Source organism: Rhynchophorus ferrugineus, unplaced genomic scaffold (genome assembly GCF_030347505.1).
Source record: "Rhynchophorus ferrugineus isolate W39M unplaced genomic scaffold, kcgeb_rfMv2 rfM3, whole genome shotgun sequence".
Classification (NCBI taxonomy): domain Eukaryota; kingdom Metazoa; phylum Arthropoda; class Insecta; order Coleoptera; family Curculionidae; genus Rhynchophorus; species Rhynchophorus ferrugineus.
Window position 1 is genome coordinate 74,214,309 of NW_027472582.1, and position 15,543 is coordinate 74,229,851.

The following is a 15,543-nucleotide window of genomic DNA, read 5'->3' on the forward strand; positions in this document are numbered from 1 at the left end:
AATGTCGAAGCCAGACAAAACGGATTGCGTCTCCAGTCAGTTACTTCGAACAGGAACGAGATAATGAGGCCCCCTCTTACCAATAAATGCGTTACAGAGGTAAGCATTTTTATTGTTAAATATCAAGTTGCTACGTGTTTTTATTTTAAATAAAAATTCAGCGTGTTGCAACTACACTGATGGGTGTAGTATGGGCACGGCCACTGAAATGTTTTAGTAAATTAAAAATATAATCTTGGATTTACCGAAAAGAAATCATCCTCGTACGAAGCGGATGACGAATGACGATCAGCTTGACGTTAGCTCTAGAAGAAATCAAATATATGAAATGCATAAAAACAGTGAGTAGTTTTTTAAGGTTAAATTAATTTATTCTAACAACTATTCTAGAGATTATTAAATATCGCTCTATTTGTCTATTAATCAGTTAGTATGGTTGTTTGCGTTTGAGCCTATGCACTACACTGTCATTACGCACATTTAACTGTTTGGCCATAATAATAGTCTTTCAGAGTACTTCGCACTAACACTCCGAATCACACCTGTTATGGGTTCTAAGGGGATATCGCGCTGAATCAGTTTGTTGGACACGTAATATGGGGCATCCACGATAACTCGCAACACTTTATTCTGGAACCTCTGGAGCATGTCTATGTTAGATTTGCTAGAAGTACCCCAGAGTTTAATACCATAAGTTCAAATGAGCCTAAGAATTGACTTATAGAGCAAATTAATCAGCCAATATATTTGATTTAGATTAACACCAAGCTGTTTGTGTTTTGTCAGTAAATGTTTTTTCCATGTCAAACGTTGATCAAAATACATACCCAAATATTTAACGTTGCCTGCTTGCGGAAGTTCATGATTATTCAATTATACTGAGGGATAAGTCCTTCTACAAAGGGTGAATGTCACATGGGTAGATTTGGTCTCATTTGCTTTGATACGCCACGTTTTCAACCACAGTTCGACTTTGTTAAGATGAAGTTAGAGGTTTCTTGTGGCTGATATTGGATCCCCATGATAAAACTGCTGTATCGTCAGCATATGTTGCAACAATAGTGTTTCTTGCGGTCGGTAGGTTAGCTATTTCCTGCGGCAGTAGCTCACTGCCCTGCGGAACACCCGAATATACTGGGTGTAAGTGAATGTATTCGTCACCCTGTTTGACAATAAAATATGTGTCTGTGAGGTATGATTTCAGCAGTTGAAAGTGCGTATGGGCAGTCCAGTGTGCCACAGCTTATCGAAGGCTTGACACATATCAAGAAATGCAGCAGAGCAATATTTTTTATCATTTAGGTTTTTATTAATTTTGTTGACTAATCTATATATTTTTTCTATATTTCCATGTTTATTACGAAAGACAATTCCAGACATTGCCTTAAAAATAATTTAATTTTCAAAGGCATAAAATAAGACCAAGGATGATAAACTATTTGAATTTGTGTATCTTGATGTAACTTAAATATTTCAGAATGGTTCATTGATGCACTCTTGACACGACAGTAACAAAAAAATTGTATAGACAACAAAAATTGATGGAAAAAGGTAAAAGTTACAATAGCATTCAATTAGGTTTTGTTGGTCATTATATTTATTAATAATTAATTGCAAATATATTGTTGGTCGAGAAGGATATTCCATCAAAAACTGTTTGGATATATGGATATATTGGTTATTGTTCAAAATTGAACATGAACATTAGGTTAAAACGTATGAGGAGAGAATGAATAGTCTGTTTTGTAGATATGGTAAATGCATTAGACATTCAGTGAATAATTTTGTGAAGACTGGTGTACACAGATAGTAGCAGAAGAAATAAAATATGGTGATATCAAGATGACTTGATAAGTAAACACACCATCGAAGGAAACAAGAACTAAACGTAAAAAGGTAAATGTGCTCTCGAATGAAAGTAAAATACTTTTCTCAGAATTGTTAATTAGGTGGATTAGGCCTCCAGGAGGATACCACTACATAAAAAAGGCGTCTAGAAACTCTACCTCATGGGTGGTGTGGAAAAGAGTTCAATGTAAACAAAACAAATCCAACCTACAAACTATTATACCTGTGTTCTTAATTGTAGTTTTAAGTCCTTCGATAATATATGTATTAGATGTACTACAATGTTAAAATAAATTATATTTGATAAGATTTTTGTTCAATTATTTTACTTATATTAGAATTGTCTTGTATGTCAAAGCCAAACTGAACTAAAACTCAGAGTTGATGCGACAACATTACAATGTTTCGACGTCACAAATATACATGACACATTATTACAAAAAAACTTTGAATAGACTATAATGTTAAAATAAATTATATTTGATAACAGTATTTTCGTGTTATTACGTTATTTAGATTAGAATTTTGTTGCATGTCAAAGCCAAAATGAACTATAACTCAGAGTCGATGATGACTACATACTTAAAAATAAAATCACTCATCAAACGCCTCCGCATAGTAGGCCGGCGGTCGGGTCCATTAAAGAAATCATCGGCGGCGTTCGTCGCCGCTCGGCCGCCTCCGCCGTCCCGGGCAATAATACTCGACAAAGATAATGGCGAATTTATTAAAGCCGCCCCCGCGACGACGTTAAGATTGCAACTCCATTTCCGGGACCTTTAAAAGATTTATTCCGGAGGAAAAACCCGGAACCGATTGTGTTCCGGCCGTCTCGCGCGCCCGAGAGCCGAAGATTTTAATTATATTCGGATTTTAATTTAAAAACGGTCGCGGCACGGCGCGGCCGTGGAGACGAAGATTGTTTTTCAATTGGGGCCGGAAAAAAATGGGGAATTGATGGGGGCGGTGGCGGCGCGAGGGGTACGCCGGATTAAGGAAAAATGATGACTGCGCTTTGTTTCAGTCGGAATAATAATTCGATTATGTCGCAGTTAATTGGTTTTTAATAGATACGGTTTTTTAATTGGACGAAATAATTTGAATGGAATTAATCTGACGGCGGGAGGGGACTTGGAGGGGGTTCGATCTCGTTCTGGGTCGAGTATCTGGACGTGATGGTCGGTGTCGGGCGCAAGATGGAGGGAGAACGGGAGGAATTGAATCGTGAATCCGAAAACCTTAAAATCAGCATCGGTTCTGTCTGTTTCTTGTCTTTCGTATTTTATAGACGACGTTGGACAAGTAAAAATTAAGTAGCGTTGGGAACTATCGACTGTTTAGTAACTGACTACTTTTTACTATCGACTTTTTCACTGACCGACTGATTTTATTGATATAGTCTATTCAAAACAGTAGTGACATGGGAGACCTGCCAAAATGTCGCAATGTTGTCGCATCAACTCTGAGTTTTAGTTCAGTTTGGCTTTGACATACAAGAAAATTCCAATCTAAATAAAATAATTGAAAAAAAATGTTATCAAATATAATTTATTTTAACATTATAGTACATTTAATACATATATTATCGAAGGACTTAAAACTACAATTACGAACACAGGTATAATAGTTTGTAGGTTAGATTTGTTTTGTTTACATTGAACTCTTTTCCACACCACCCATGAGGTAGAGCTTCTAGACGCCTTTTTTATGTAGTGGTATCTCCCTGGAGGCCTAATCCATCTAATTAACAATTCTGAGAAAAGTATTTTACTTTTATTCGAGGGCATATTTACCATTTTAGGTTTGGTTCTTGTTTCCTTCGATGGTGTGTCTAGTTCGATAGTACATCTGATGTATATATTAACGAAGAATTTAAAATTACAATTAATTTTACAGCCACCATAATATATAAGTTAGAGTTGTTTTATTATATATACATTGAAATTTTTTCCACACTAGAATATGTAGGGTCAAGGCAAGTTTCTTGATGTATTGGTCCACATAATTAACAATTGTAAAAGAGTATTATTATGTAAATACATAATACACAGTAAAATACTTGCACTACAGAGCACATTTATTTTTTACGCTTAGTTCTTGTTTCTTTCGATAAAATGTTTTCTTGTAAAGTCATTTTGATATCACTATATCTCTCCTTTGTTGTGTTACTACCTAACATCTTTCTTGATAAACTACATTTAGTCACCGCATTTGCCAAATCTGCAAAACAGTTAGTATTATTTCTCTCCTCATAAATTTTAATCAAACTTTCATGTATATTGTGAACAATAACACACATGCTCATACAGCTTTCACACCCTGTAATACAATTTCCTACAATTAAAATATATTAATTATATACTGACCTTTAGTTGTTTCCTTTTTCATCACCCTGTCTCGTTAATTGTCAGCATTGAATCATAAACTAACATTCATTAAGTTTTATTCAATCACTGTCACTTTCAGAAACACCAAAAACTTGCTCAAGATCCTACCATTTGTCAATTTCTTCTTTCACACGAATTTACAAATTGCGACAGGCAATACATTAGACATCTTGATGACGTAAGTTCACTGTTATTTTGAATAGAATGTAGTTCCCTATGTTTCAGATCGATGTTTTTGACCTTGATCCATGTTTTTTTGGCTGTATATCTTTTTCACCTGAAAAATCGGTATCGCCACAGAAGTTTGTAAGGAATTCCTTCGATATACATTTCCAAACCACTCTAGTAATCTGCGACTCTGAATTTGTTCCTCAACTGTGCACTGACTGTCGTGTTAGTTTGAAAATGACTTTATATTTTTTCTATCATCGCTTCAGCAGTCTTACCATACCTTAACGATTTTTTTGCAGTTAGCAGCTCTTTTATTGTTGGCTCGTCATCAGGTTTTAAAATATAAAACAGCCGGCTTGGTGGTGCAGTGGTTAAGGCGAGAGGACTGTCCTCCTACTGTTCCGATAGTCGCGGGTTCGAATCCTGCTGGGGCACGGATCTCCTTTATATTTGCGATTGTCATTGTAAATATCTTTATAGGAAACAGTGACAAATCTGACAATGAATAACCATCCCAGTCAAGCCAGCGACCAGACTGGGTAAGACCGCATGTGGGATGGTTCTCTCGTTGGTAAAGGAGGCTTTAAAATATATTAAAATATATATATATATATATATATATATATATATATATATATATAAAATAATGATGACATCACAAACCAAAACGATATAATAATTTAGCTCAGCATTATTTTTTTGTGCGCCGCTAATTGCCAAATGAATCGGCAACAAACCGACAAATGTCAAATGCGTTTTAAACAATTAAATAACGTTGGCGTGTGGATATTCAAGTCCGCTCGTCCCCCCTCCTCCTTCTAAAGCCCCGTCGGCCCCACCTCCCCATCGGGCTCTCACCAAATTTAATTCAACTTAATAAATAATTATACGCTGGCCGAAAATCAACAATTAAAATGATTTGTTAATGGGCGATTTCGATTGACAGGCTAAATAGGAAACATCGATGGTGGTGGTAGGAGGGGGTGGTTGGAACATACATAAATTATTATGTTGTAAACCGGATGTGTGTGTGTGTTAACGTGTTTGTTTTCATATTGAAACAATATGTCAGACGAATGTATATCTGTTAATATTTGAAACGCACGAAAGTAATTCATGTTTTTAAACTAGATATCGTTCAAAATAGGCGTAAATCTATTTCATATAACATATAAGATATGTGTTGGAAGTAGTCAAGTTATTAATGAGATTTGTTCATCAAGAATAGTAGCAAAAACTAAACAACTAAAAATAGTAGTAACTGGTAAAAATTAGACATTTATTTTAGACATGTTATTATGTGTTGTTCTTGGTGGTCTAACATACATTGGTTTTAAAATATGAAAGAACAAGGGTAAGTGCAGAATGTAAGGTTAACTTTTTGAAGGTTATAAAATTCAAACAGCATCAATTTTATTTATATTAGGAATTTTAGAAAGAAAATGATTCTTGTTGTGTTGGAAGTAGTCAAGTCATTAATGAGATTTGTTCATCAAGAATAGTAGCAAAAACTAAACAACTAAAAATAGTAGTAACTGGTAAAAATTAGACATTTATTTTAGACATGTTATTATGTGTTGTTCTTGGTGGTCTAACATACATTGGTTTAAAAATATGGAAGAACAAGGGTAAGTTGCAGAATGTAAGGTTAAATGTTTAAAGGTTATAAAATTCCAACAGCATCAATTTTATTTATATTGGGAATTTTAGAATGAAAATGATTCTTGTTGGGTTGGAAGTAGTCAAGTCATTAATGAAATTTATTCATCAAGAATAGTAGCAAAAACTAAACAACTAAAAACAGTAGTAACTGGTAAATTGGACATTTATTTTAAACATAATATTTTAGTAATGATTTAAATTTTATTTTATAGGTAAGATGTAGCTAGAATTTCTTGAGAGTAAAAGTCGAAGAATGTGAAATTCGGAGAATCAGAGAAGAAGAAATTAGACAGTATTTTGCTAAGATATAAGAACAGTGTACAGTGATACTTTGAAATAATTAAATTAGCTAACAAAAATAGAACCTAGATTAAATAAACAAAATATAAAACTATCAACGACACCCTAATAATCTAACGACAAGGAAAATACAATGTATTATTATATAAGGGTATAAGTAAATAAATTATTGTTTTGTAAAAACAATTAAGTATTGACTGAGATTTCTTTAAGCTTGAAAGTAAGATAATCCATTCATTTTAGGCTAGTATATGTACAATGCGTGAATTGAAAGCTCGAGGTAGTCAATTCATTAATGGGGTTTATAGATCAAGAATAATAGCGATAATATTTGGACATTTTTAGGAAAAACTTACTGCTTTCACATATATTAGTGGCTTTTTCGTTTGGTTTTAACTATATTGGCTCTTTGATCTAAACGATTTTGGACTTTTTTATAGTAATGTTTATTTATATGGTTCTTGGAGTTCTTGTCAATTGTTGAAGTGTGTAAATTTAGTTAAATGTGGTGTTTTTATAAAAATAGAGAAGCATATAGAAATTATTTCTATTATTTCATTTTAATCAATATTTTTTTAAATAAAATTTTACCATTTTTATTTACTTGCTGAACTTATTTACTTGCTTAATATATTCGATATTAAATCTAATAATCACGGTAAAAAATCAGTAAATAAAGCTATATATATATATATATATATATATATATATATATATATATATATATATATATATATATATATATATATACTTATGCGCCAAACTCGGATTATTCTGTTTGAAAATTAAATGGAGTCAATATGCGCATGCGCCAAATCCGGAGATGTGGCATAATGTATCCTAACTGGATGGCCTGTGTTGAGGTCGATGTAGGGATGTCTGCCGCGAATAAAAATATCCATGTATTCATGTTTTGACATACTTCCAAACGTGCCCGTAGATATTTGACAACCAACAAAGGTGTCAATCTTTTGTGACAAACACAAAACATAGAAATAGTCTATCTATTCTGAGAAGATAATGAAACTGTTGATGACGGTGACGCTTTGTATGAGAAAACAAAATTGTTCTTTTAACTCTTTTTCCTGCAATTATTCTATATTTTCTCGCCATAAAAACCTTTTCTGGACCACAACAAATATATAAAAATTAGTGTTGGGAACTATCGACTGTTTAGTAATAGACTACTTTTTACTATAGACTGTTTTAGTCGTACTTTTTATTACTATTTTTGGTTCTACTTGTTTCATTCGACTGATTTTTAGCGTTCTGACTTTGTCGTCCTAGATGCGATCTTGATAAAAATGTACCCAATATATATATATATATATATATATATATATATATATATATATATATATATATATATATATATATATATATATATATATAGTTTTATGATTTTTTGGATAGTTTTCTTATAAAAGATAAAAAGATTAAAATTGTGAATAATAAATAGTAAGAATTTATGGCAATAATAGGTAATATTCCCTCGATTTTTGTTAAAAAATATTTTCGTTCAATAATAAATAAAGCATTTATATCGTTTCATTCAGATCATTTTTAATTATGTCACGGATTAGTGTTTTTTTCTATGATTAGGTCTATGTTTAATTTTAATTTAGTATTTATGGTTTTTGTACATCTTTAGCAGTTAGGTTTTGTTTAAGTTCTATTGTATTGTCTGTATTTATTATATCGTATTATTTAAAAATAGCAATTAATACTTTAAAATGCAATAAAATATTTGTAGGGTATTATTCCATTTAGATAGAAAAATTTCATTCCTTTTTACAGATGCACATGACATTCAAATATATTAGTAATTCTACTTCGTTTGAAATTAAATTATAAATTATTAATGTTATATATTATTATTATAATAGTATTCAGTAATTATTTTTTCCTTTTCTTTTTTAAAGCTGATTCGCGAAGGAATTTATACATCTCGGTATCGCTTATACTACCGTTGGAGAATATAACTACATACAATTATCTGCCCCAAGCAATTATCTCCGTCCTTTCCTCTCTCACAATTTATACAGGAAAGAATTATAATATTAATATAAAGGTATAATTTTAATTATAAATTATTAATTAATTTATTAAATAACTAGCGACCCGCCCCGGCTTCGCACGGGTGCAACGCTGATACTAAATGAAATACACTACAGAAAAAATATGAACGTTGTATATAAAAACATAGCGGCCCGCTCCGACTTTGCACGGGCATAAAATATATATGCCTATGTCACTCAATGAAAACATGATTAAAATCGATCCAGTATTTTTGGTTCATTCATTACTGCCCTTGGCCTGCACGCATTAAATTTGGAGTAAAACAATTCCTCTTCCCCTATACTTACTATGAAGATTTCCTGCTATCTTTGGAATATCTAAATTCATACAATTTTTATTACATTACACATTTTTAAACGCAAATTTTAAATTTGTAATATCTCCGAAAATATTTGTCTAATTTACATGCTGTAAGGAACCATATTGATCTATATTAATTGCACACTGTATTTAAGGTACTTAATTCGATAAGGATTAATGCCGTATTGCTTAAGATAGCTTCGTAAATAAGCCATTTTCTCACGTAAAAAGTAAACAATAAAAATGGTTAATGTGGGTTATCCCTAAAAGATAAACATATACCATCGCGGACTTTTTTGTAGACCTTTTTATGGTGTACAATACTGTAGTACATTAATTTGATCTAACTCGTAGGGTTAGGCAGCGTTTTTGCTAATTGCTAAATAAGCCTAAAAAAATAGGTTAATTTACGACATCACGTTAGAAACCTCTAAAATTAGCAATGTTGCCTTAGTATATTATGCATGTGTTATACATATAAACCTTCCTCTTGAATCACTCTATCTATTGAAAAAAACCGCATCAAAATCCGTTGCGTAGTTTTAAAGATTTAAGCGCACATAGGGATATAGGGACAGAAAAGGCGACTTTGTTTTATACTATGTAGTGATTAATATATTATAATAAAGGATTTATACATCTTCGTCTGACATCACAAACTGAAAAAAACAGCCGAATCGTGTGCATTTGTCTGAAAATAGTAGTTACTATTTTTAGTTGTTAGTTTTTTGACTATCGACTGTTTCGACTGTTTTCAGTCGGTAGTTCCTAACGTTAATAAAAACCAATATTCACCAAATAGATCAAGCTATCCTGAGATTTCATCGATACTAACGAACAGTATACACATTTGTATAAGGTGAAAGATCTTATGTGCACTTTTGCGTGCGTGTCCATTAGGAAGAAACCGCGAAAAATCCTCAGAATAAAGTTAATTACGCCCACATCCGCGAGCCGGAAGTGCGCATCTCGATTTCAATTACAATTTAAATCTCGCATGGCAGGTGAGGCGTCCGGAGGGGACCGTGAACCCCTCCACGGAATGGGGAACGGGGGGGTCGAACGTCATAGCGGCGCTTCGCTGTTCCGAAGGAAAAAAGTTCGTTCCTCGGCCCGACTGCCCCCTTCCGAACGTGGTGCCGGTTAATAGAGGGTGCACGTGTCTCGACGGCCACCACTAACCCCCCTCCCGCCGCCGGGGGCCGATCGTCGTTGATGGGTTGTCTGGAATGGACAGCGGCGCCCTCTGCTGCCGCCGACATAGTAATGAGAACGGCGATAGCCCCCGGGGAGGCTAAGATGAAAAATAACTTAACTATTCATGGCCGGCTTAGATCACCCGTTCGTCGATTCGGCGGTGTGGGTCGTATTTATCAGATTTATTAATAGAGGCGCCGACGATTGATTGTATTAGGACCGGGAAATAATCGGCATGAATGAATATTTGATATTAATTTTCTGTAATTTTCCAGAGCTGTAAGTTTGGACAGTATGATGGGTAGTCCAAACTTCCGCAATAGAGTATATTAGTTGTTTGTTAAATGTTAATGCTTTTTTTATTGCCTAAGAGGTTTATGTATATGTCTGAACTTAAGAGGACGATTCAAAAGTCCCCAGCCTACCACTGTAAAACACATTTTTTGGCAAAATTTTTTTTTATTCAACATAATTCCCTTCAAGGCTGATACACTGATTATAGCGACCCTCCAACTTTTCGATACCATTGTAGTACGATTTATCCTTTGCTTCAAAATAAGCCTCAATTTCGTCGATTACCTCTTCATTCGACGAAAATTCCTTCCCGGCGAAGATTCTTTTGAGATCTGAGAACAGGAAATAGTCGCTGGGGGCCAGATCTCGAGAATACGATGGATCAGGAAGCAATTCGAGACCCAATTCATAGATTCTTGCCATCGTTTTCACTGGCTTGTGACACGGTGTATTGTCTTAGTGAAATTCTGAATTTTCCTTTTCTTCAAATGCGCCTTTTTTTCAGCGATTTCGTCCTTCAAAAGGTCCATTGGATGACCGTCGATTAGACTTCGGAGTTAAATAATGGAGCCATGCTTCATCCATTGTCACATATTGACGCAAAAACTCTTGTTTATTACACTTGATCATCTTCAAACACTGCTCCGAATCATCAACTCGTCGTCATTTTTCGACAAAAGTGGGATCGCGCGGCACTCACTTTGCACAGAGCTTTCTCATACCCAAATATTCGTGATAGTTGATATCTTTAGATGCTATTTCATTCAATTTCAATTTACAGTCATTTAAAATCATTTTGTGGATTTTTTAATGTTTTCGTTGGTTACAACCTCTTTTGGGCGTCCACTGCGTTCACCGTCTTCGGTGCTCATTTCACCACGTCTAAACTTAGCATACCAATCCTTGATGGTTGATTTTCCTGGAGCAGTGCCCGGAAACTCGGCATCAAGCCAAGTTTTTGCTTCACTTGTATTTTTACCTTCAAAAAGCAATATTTTATCAACACGCGAAGCTCCTTTTTATCCATTTTTTTCACAATAACAAAAGTTGCTTCACTCAAAATGCTATAATTCACAAACTAATGACAGCTGTCAAATGTATAAGCATCTTTTGAGGATTAGGACTAACCAAAAAACATATGGATTCTAGTAGCGCCATCCATGTGTAAGACCGGGTACTTTTCAATGGACCTGTTATACCTTTATTATCTGAACATGTTCTTTTATATTAGCCTAAGGATTTCTTCAATGGAAATTGCCACAGAAATTGACAACAACCTAAATCCAAAAAAGGCTCCTGCTATTGACGATATTTCATCTGGGTTATTTAAACAACTACCGCGAAAAGTAATAATTATGATGACATACATATCCAATATCCGTTTGAGACTGAAGCATGTCTCGGACAAACTGATAGCACAAGTTGGATCTTACAGGCCTGTTTCGCTGCTAACTACAATATCAAAATTATTTGAGAGACTGCTGTTAAAACGTATTAAAATGGTTTAATAGAAATACTAAATTTCCAGTTTGGATTTCAAAATCACCACTCGACAATAAACCAAGTGTACAGAGTAATAGCATTAGTTGAAAAGGCACTCGAAGAAAAGAAATACTGCCCTGCAATATTCCTGGACGTCTCATAAGCCTTTAATCTACAAAATGAGCAAATATCCACCGTGGAGTTACTGTCGACTACCTATTATCTTTTCAAAAGAGAATTTAGAATTTCGCATCAAGGGGTATCCTCAACACTTAAACCTATTTCAGCTGGAGTTCCACAGGGTAGTGTCTTGGAACTACCACTAACATATAGTATATTCAAAGTTTTTTAATATTGCGTCAGGGATATTCGTGACGTCGAAACATTGCAATGTTGCCGCATCAACTCTGAGTTTTAGTTCAGTTTGGCTTTGACATACAACAAAATTCTAAACTAAATAAATTAATTGAATAAAGATATTATCAAATATAATTTATTTTAACATTATAGTACATCTGAAACGTACAGTTAATTATACAGCCACAATAATTTATAGGTAACTGTTAAAACCTCCTTAACACTATTGCATGTTGTCAGACGTACGCAAAATTATTCAAAATATTATGTGCCTAAAATTTTATTGAAAATGTTATGCCAATAAAACCCGTCTACATACAGTGTGGGTGACGAATCTTGACCATCTTGATATTGGCTCTATTCGAGACCTAATATACGAAATGTATAAGAACAGTAAGTACACAAATTATGTTATCGATATAAACATAATTTAATAAAATTATTGTAGAGAATATTGTCTGTCTGGACAGTATACATAAAAGAGTCAGAGACATGCAGCTTTTTGAGGGTTGTAAGACATCCTTTCATTCACTCTTATAGGGCATAGGGTTTAAATGGTGTAAAAATAAGCCTCGGAGAGGTTTAATGGAACTTACAGACATTACCTTAAATATAATTAAATTTTTAAAGAACAAAATAAGACCAACGAAGATAAACTATTTGAATTTGTTCTTCATGAAATTTGAATATTTAAAAATGATTCATTGTGGCACTCTTGGCAAGACAGTAACAAAAAAAGTGTAAAGACAACAAAAATTTATGGAAAACGGTAAAAGTTACAATAGTATTCAATTAGGTTTATTCTATCAAAGACTGTTTGGTTATGTGGAAGGAAGCATTGTCAACCATAACACCTTCGGTTTGGATGAACTCGATAAGACATACAATAGAATTAAGTGATAAATAGTGGAACCGTGAACATGTTTTAGACAGATTAGAAATTAACAGTTTAGTGATTGAATTGGACAGTGAATCGGAAAATGAAGGTGAGTGAAGGAAACTTTCAGGATATGTGATATTGCTGTGCAATGCTGGAAAGTCCTGAGACCGAGTGATGACATTGGAAACAACTAAAGGTATGCACATAATTAATAGAATATAACTGTAGAAAATGGTATTGTAGGGCGTGAAAAGTTTATGTGCACAAATATGATTGTAATTGTTCAAAATTGAGCATTAGGTTAGAACGTATGAGGAGAGAATGAATACTAACCGTTTTGTAGATATGGTAAATTCATTAGACAGAATTCAGTAATTAATTTTATGAAAAATGGTGTACACAGATAGTAGCAGAAGAAATAAAATATACAGTGATACCAAAATGACTTGACAAGTAAACACACCATCGAAGGAAACAAGAACTAAACGTAAAAAGGTAAATATGCTCTCGAATGAAAGTAAAATACTTTTCTCAGAATTGTTAATTAGGTGGATTAGGCCTCCAGGGGGATACCACTACATAAAAAAGGTGTCTAGAAACTCTACCTCATGGGTGGTGTGGAAAAGAGTTCAATGTAAACAAAACAAATCTAACCTACAAACTATTATACCTGTGTTCTTAATTGTAGTTTTAAGTCCTTCGATAATATATGTATTAGATGTACTATAATGTTAAAATAAATTATATTTGATAACATTTTTGTTCAATTATTTTATTTGGATTAGAATTTTCTTTTATGTCAAAGCCAAACTAAACTAAAACTGAGAGTTGATGCGACAACATGGCAATGTTTCGACGTCACAAATATCCATGACGCATTACTAAAAAAACCTTGAATATAGTATATATCTGCTCTATTCTACTGAAATCCCTACAACAAAAGAAACAGTACTTGAAACAATTGCCGACGACACAGTTATTATGACAAAAAAGTATCTCTGTCTAAGAAAAACGTACAAGTAGCAATATCTACAAATTGACTAGAGAGTGGAAAATACAGCTTAAGAGCCCAATGCCCAATTCCTGAAGCAGAATCAGCTAAATATCTCAGAATACATCTCGATGGCAGGTTAAATTGGAAACATCAAATCAGACAAAAAGCAGAGCAGATTAGACTCAAAGTCAAGCAACTGTCCTGGTTAGTCAGAAGATACTCCCAACTTCACTTGAAATCAAGAAGATTGTTATATATAAAAATTTCAATCACTCACATTTCACGAACAAGCGCAACACAATTCCTTTTTCTATATATATAAATTGTGAACCCCTGTTTCGGACACAATATACACACCATTCATAAACTAACATCAAATATTCACTTTATAGCCCAAAAAAAGAGAAAAATCGCATAAAAACACAATATCAGTTGTCCCCCTCTGGTGGGCGAGTACCTAATTAACTCGATCGACGAGTTCTATTAACCGAGCGGGGATGATTTATCATCGGAACGGGGGACATTTTTTGGCGTTATTTTTTTTTCGTAAAAAAGTCCAACTTTAACACAAAGTCGTGGGATTATTAGGCAGTAACGGGAAAATATTTCATTCGGGCGCAATTTATCAAAGGGCCACGCCCATAACGGTGGGATTTACGCGAATGGGCCAAAGTCGTCGCTCATTGTCGGGTCAGACTGTAACGGAACTGTCTAAGCGATTTTTGATATAGTTGCTGAAAGTCCGTCATTGTTTCGTTCTATTTATTAAACCTACAGAAAATATTATAGTGTAGATGTAATGTATCTGTGATTGTATGTATTTTAATCAGCGATATCTATTGGTGAAAATGCGAAGTATCGATATAAATAACTGTTAAATATACAGGACGGCAGCATGGTTGACGACTTGTAACATTGAGACACCTCCGAGAAAAAGCTATATCACTACATAGTATAAAACAAAGTCGCCTTTTCTGTCCCTATATCCCTATGTGCGCTTAAATCTTTAAAACTACGCAACGGATTTTGATGCGGTTTTTTTCAATAGATAGAGTGATTCAAGAGGAAGGTTTATATGTATAATACATGCATAATATACTAAGGCAACATTGCTAATATTAGAGGTTTCTAACGTGATGTCGTAAATTAACCTATTTTTTAGGCTTATTTAGCAATTAGCAAAAACGCTGCCTAACCCTACGAGTTAGATCAAATTAATGTACTACAGTATTGTACACCATAAAAAGGTCTACAAAAAAGTCCGCGATGGTATATGTTTATCTTTTAGCGATAACCCACATTAACCATTTTTATTATTTACTTTTTACGTGAGAAAATGGCTTATTTACGAAGCTATTTTAAGCAATACGCCATTAATCCTTATCGAATATTTAAGTACCTTAAATACAGTGTGCAATTAATATAGATCAATATGGTTCCTTACAGCATGTAAATTAAACAAATATTTTCGGAGATATTACAAATTTAAAATTTGCGTTTAAAAATGTGTAATGTAATAAAAATTGTATGAATTTAGATATTCCAAAGATAGCAGGAAATCTTCATAGTAAGTATAGGGGAAGAGGTATTGT

General features: G+C 33.6%; 2 long non-coding RNA genes across 2 annotated transcripts; one reads left to right on the forward strand and one right to left on the reverse strand.

The window, feature by feature from the left end:
- Positions 1 to 7,596: 7,596 nt before the first annotated feature.
- Positions 7,597 to 13,487, reverse strand: LOC143192418 (uncharacterized). Its single transcript, XR_013004768.1, has 4 exons — positions 12,324 to 13,487; positions 9,348 to 12,235; positions 8,106 to 8,481; positions 7,597 to 8,040 (listed from the first exon to the last, which is right to left on the reverse strand). It is a non-coding gene; the product is annotated as an uncharacterized LOC143192418 (long non-coding RNA).
- Positions 13,334 to 13,713, forward strand: LOC143192428 (uncharacterized). The gene is made up of 2 exons (XR_013004777.1): positions 13,334 to 13,452; positions 13,515 to 13,713. It is a non-coding gene; the product is annotated as an uncharacterized LOC143192428 (long non-coding RNA).
- The last annotated feature ends 1,830 nt before the right edge of the window (positions 13,714 to 15,543 follow it).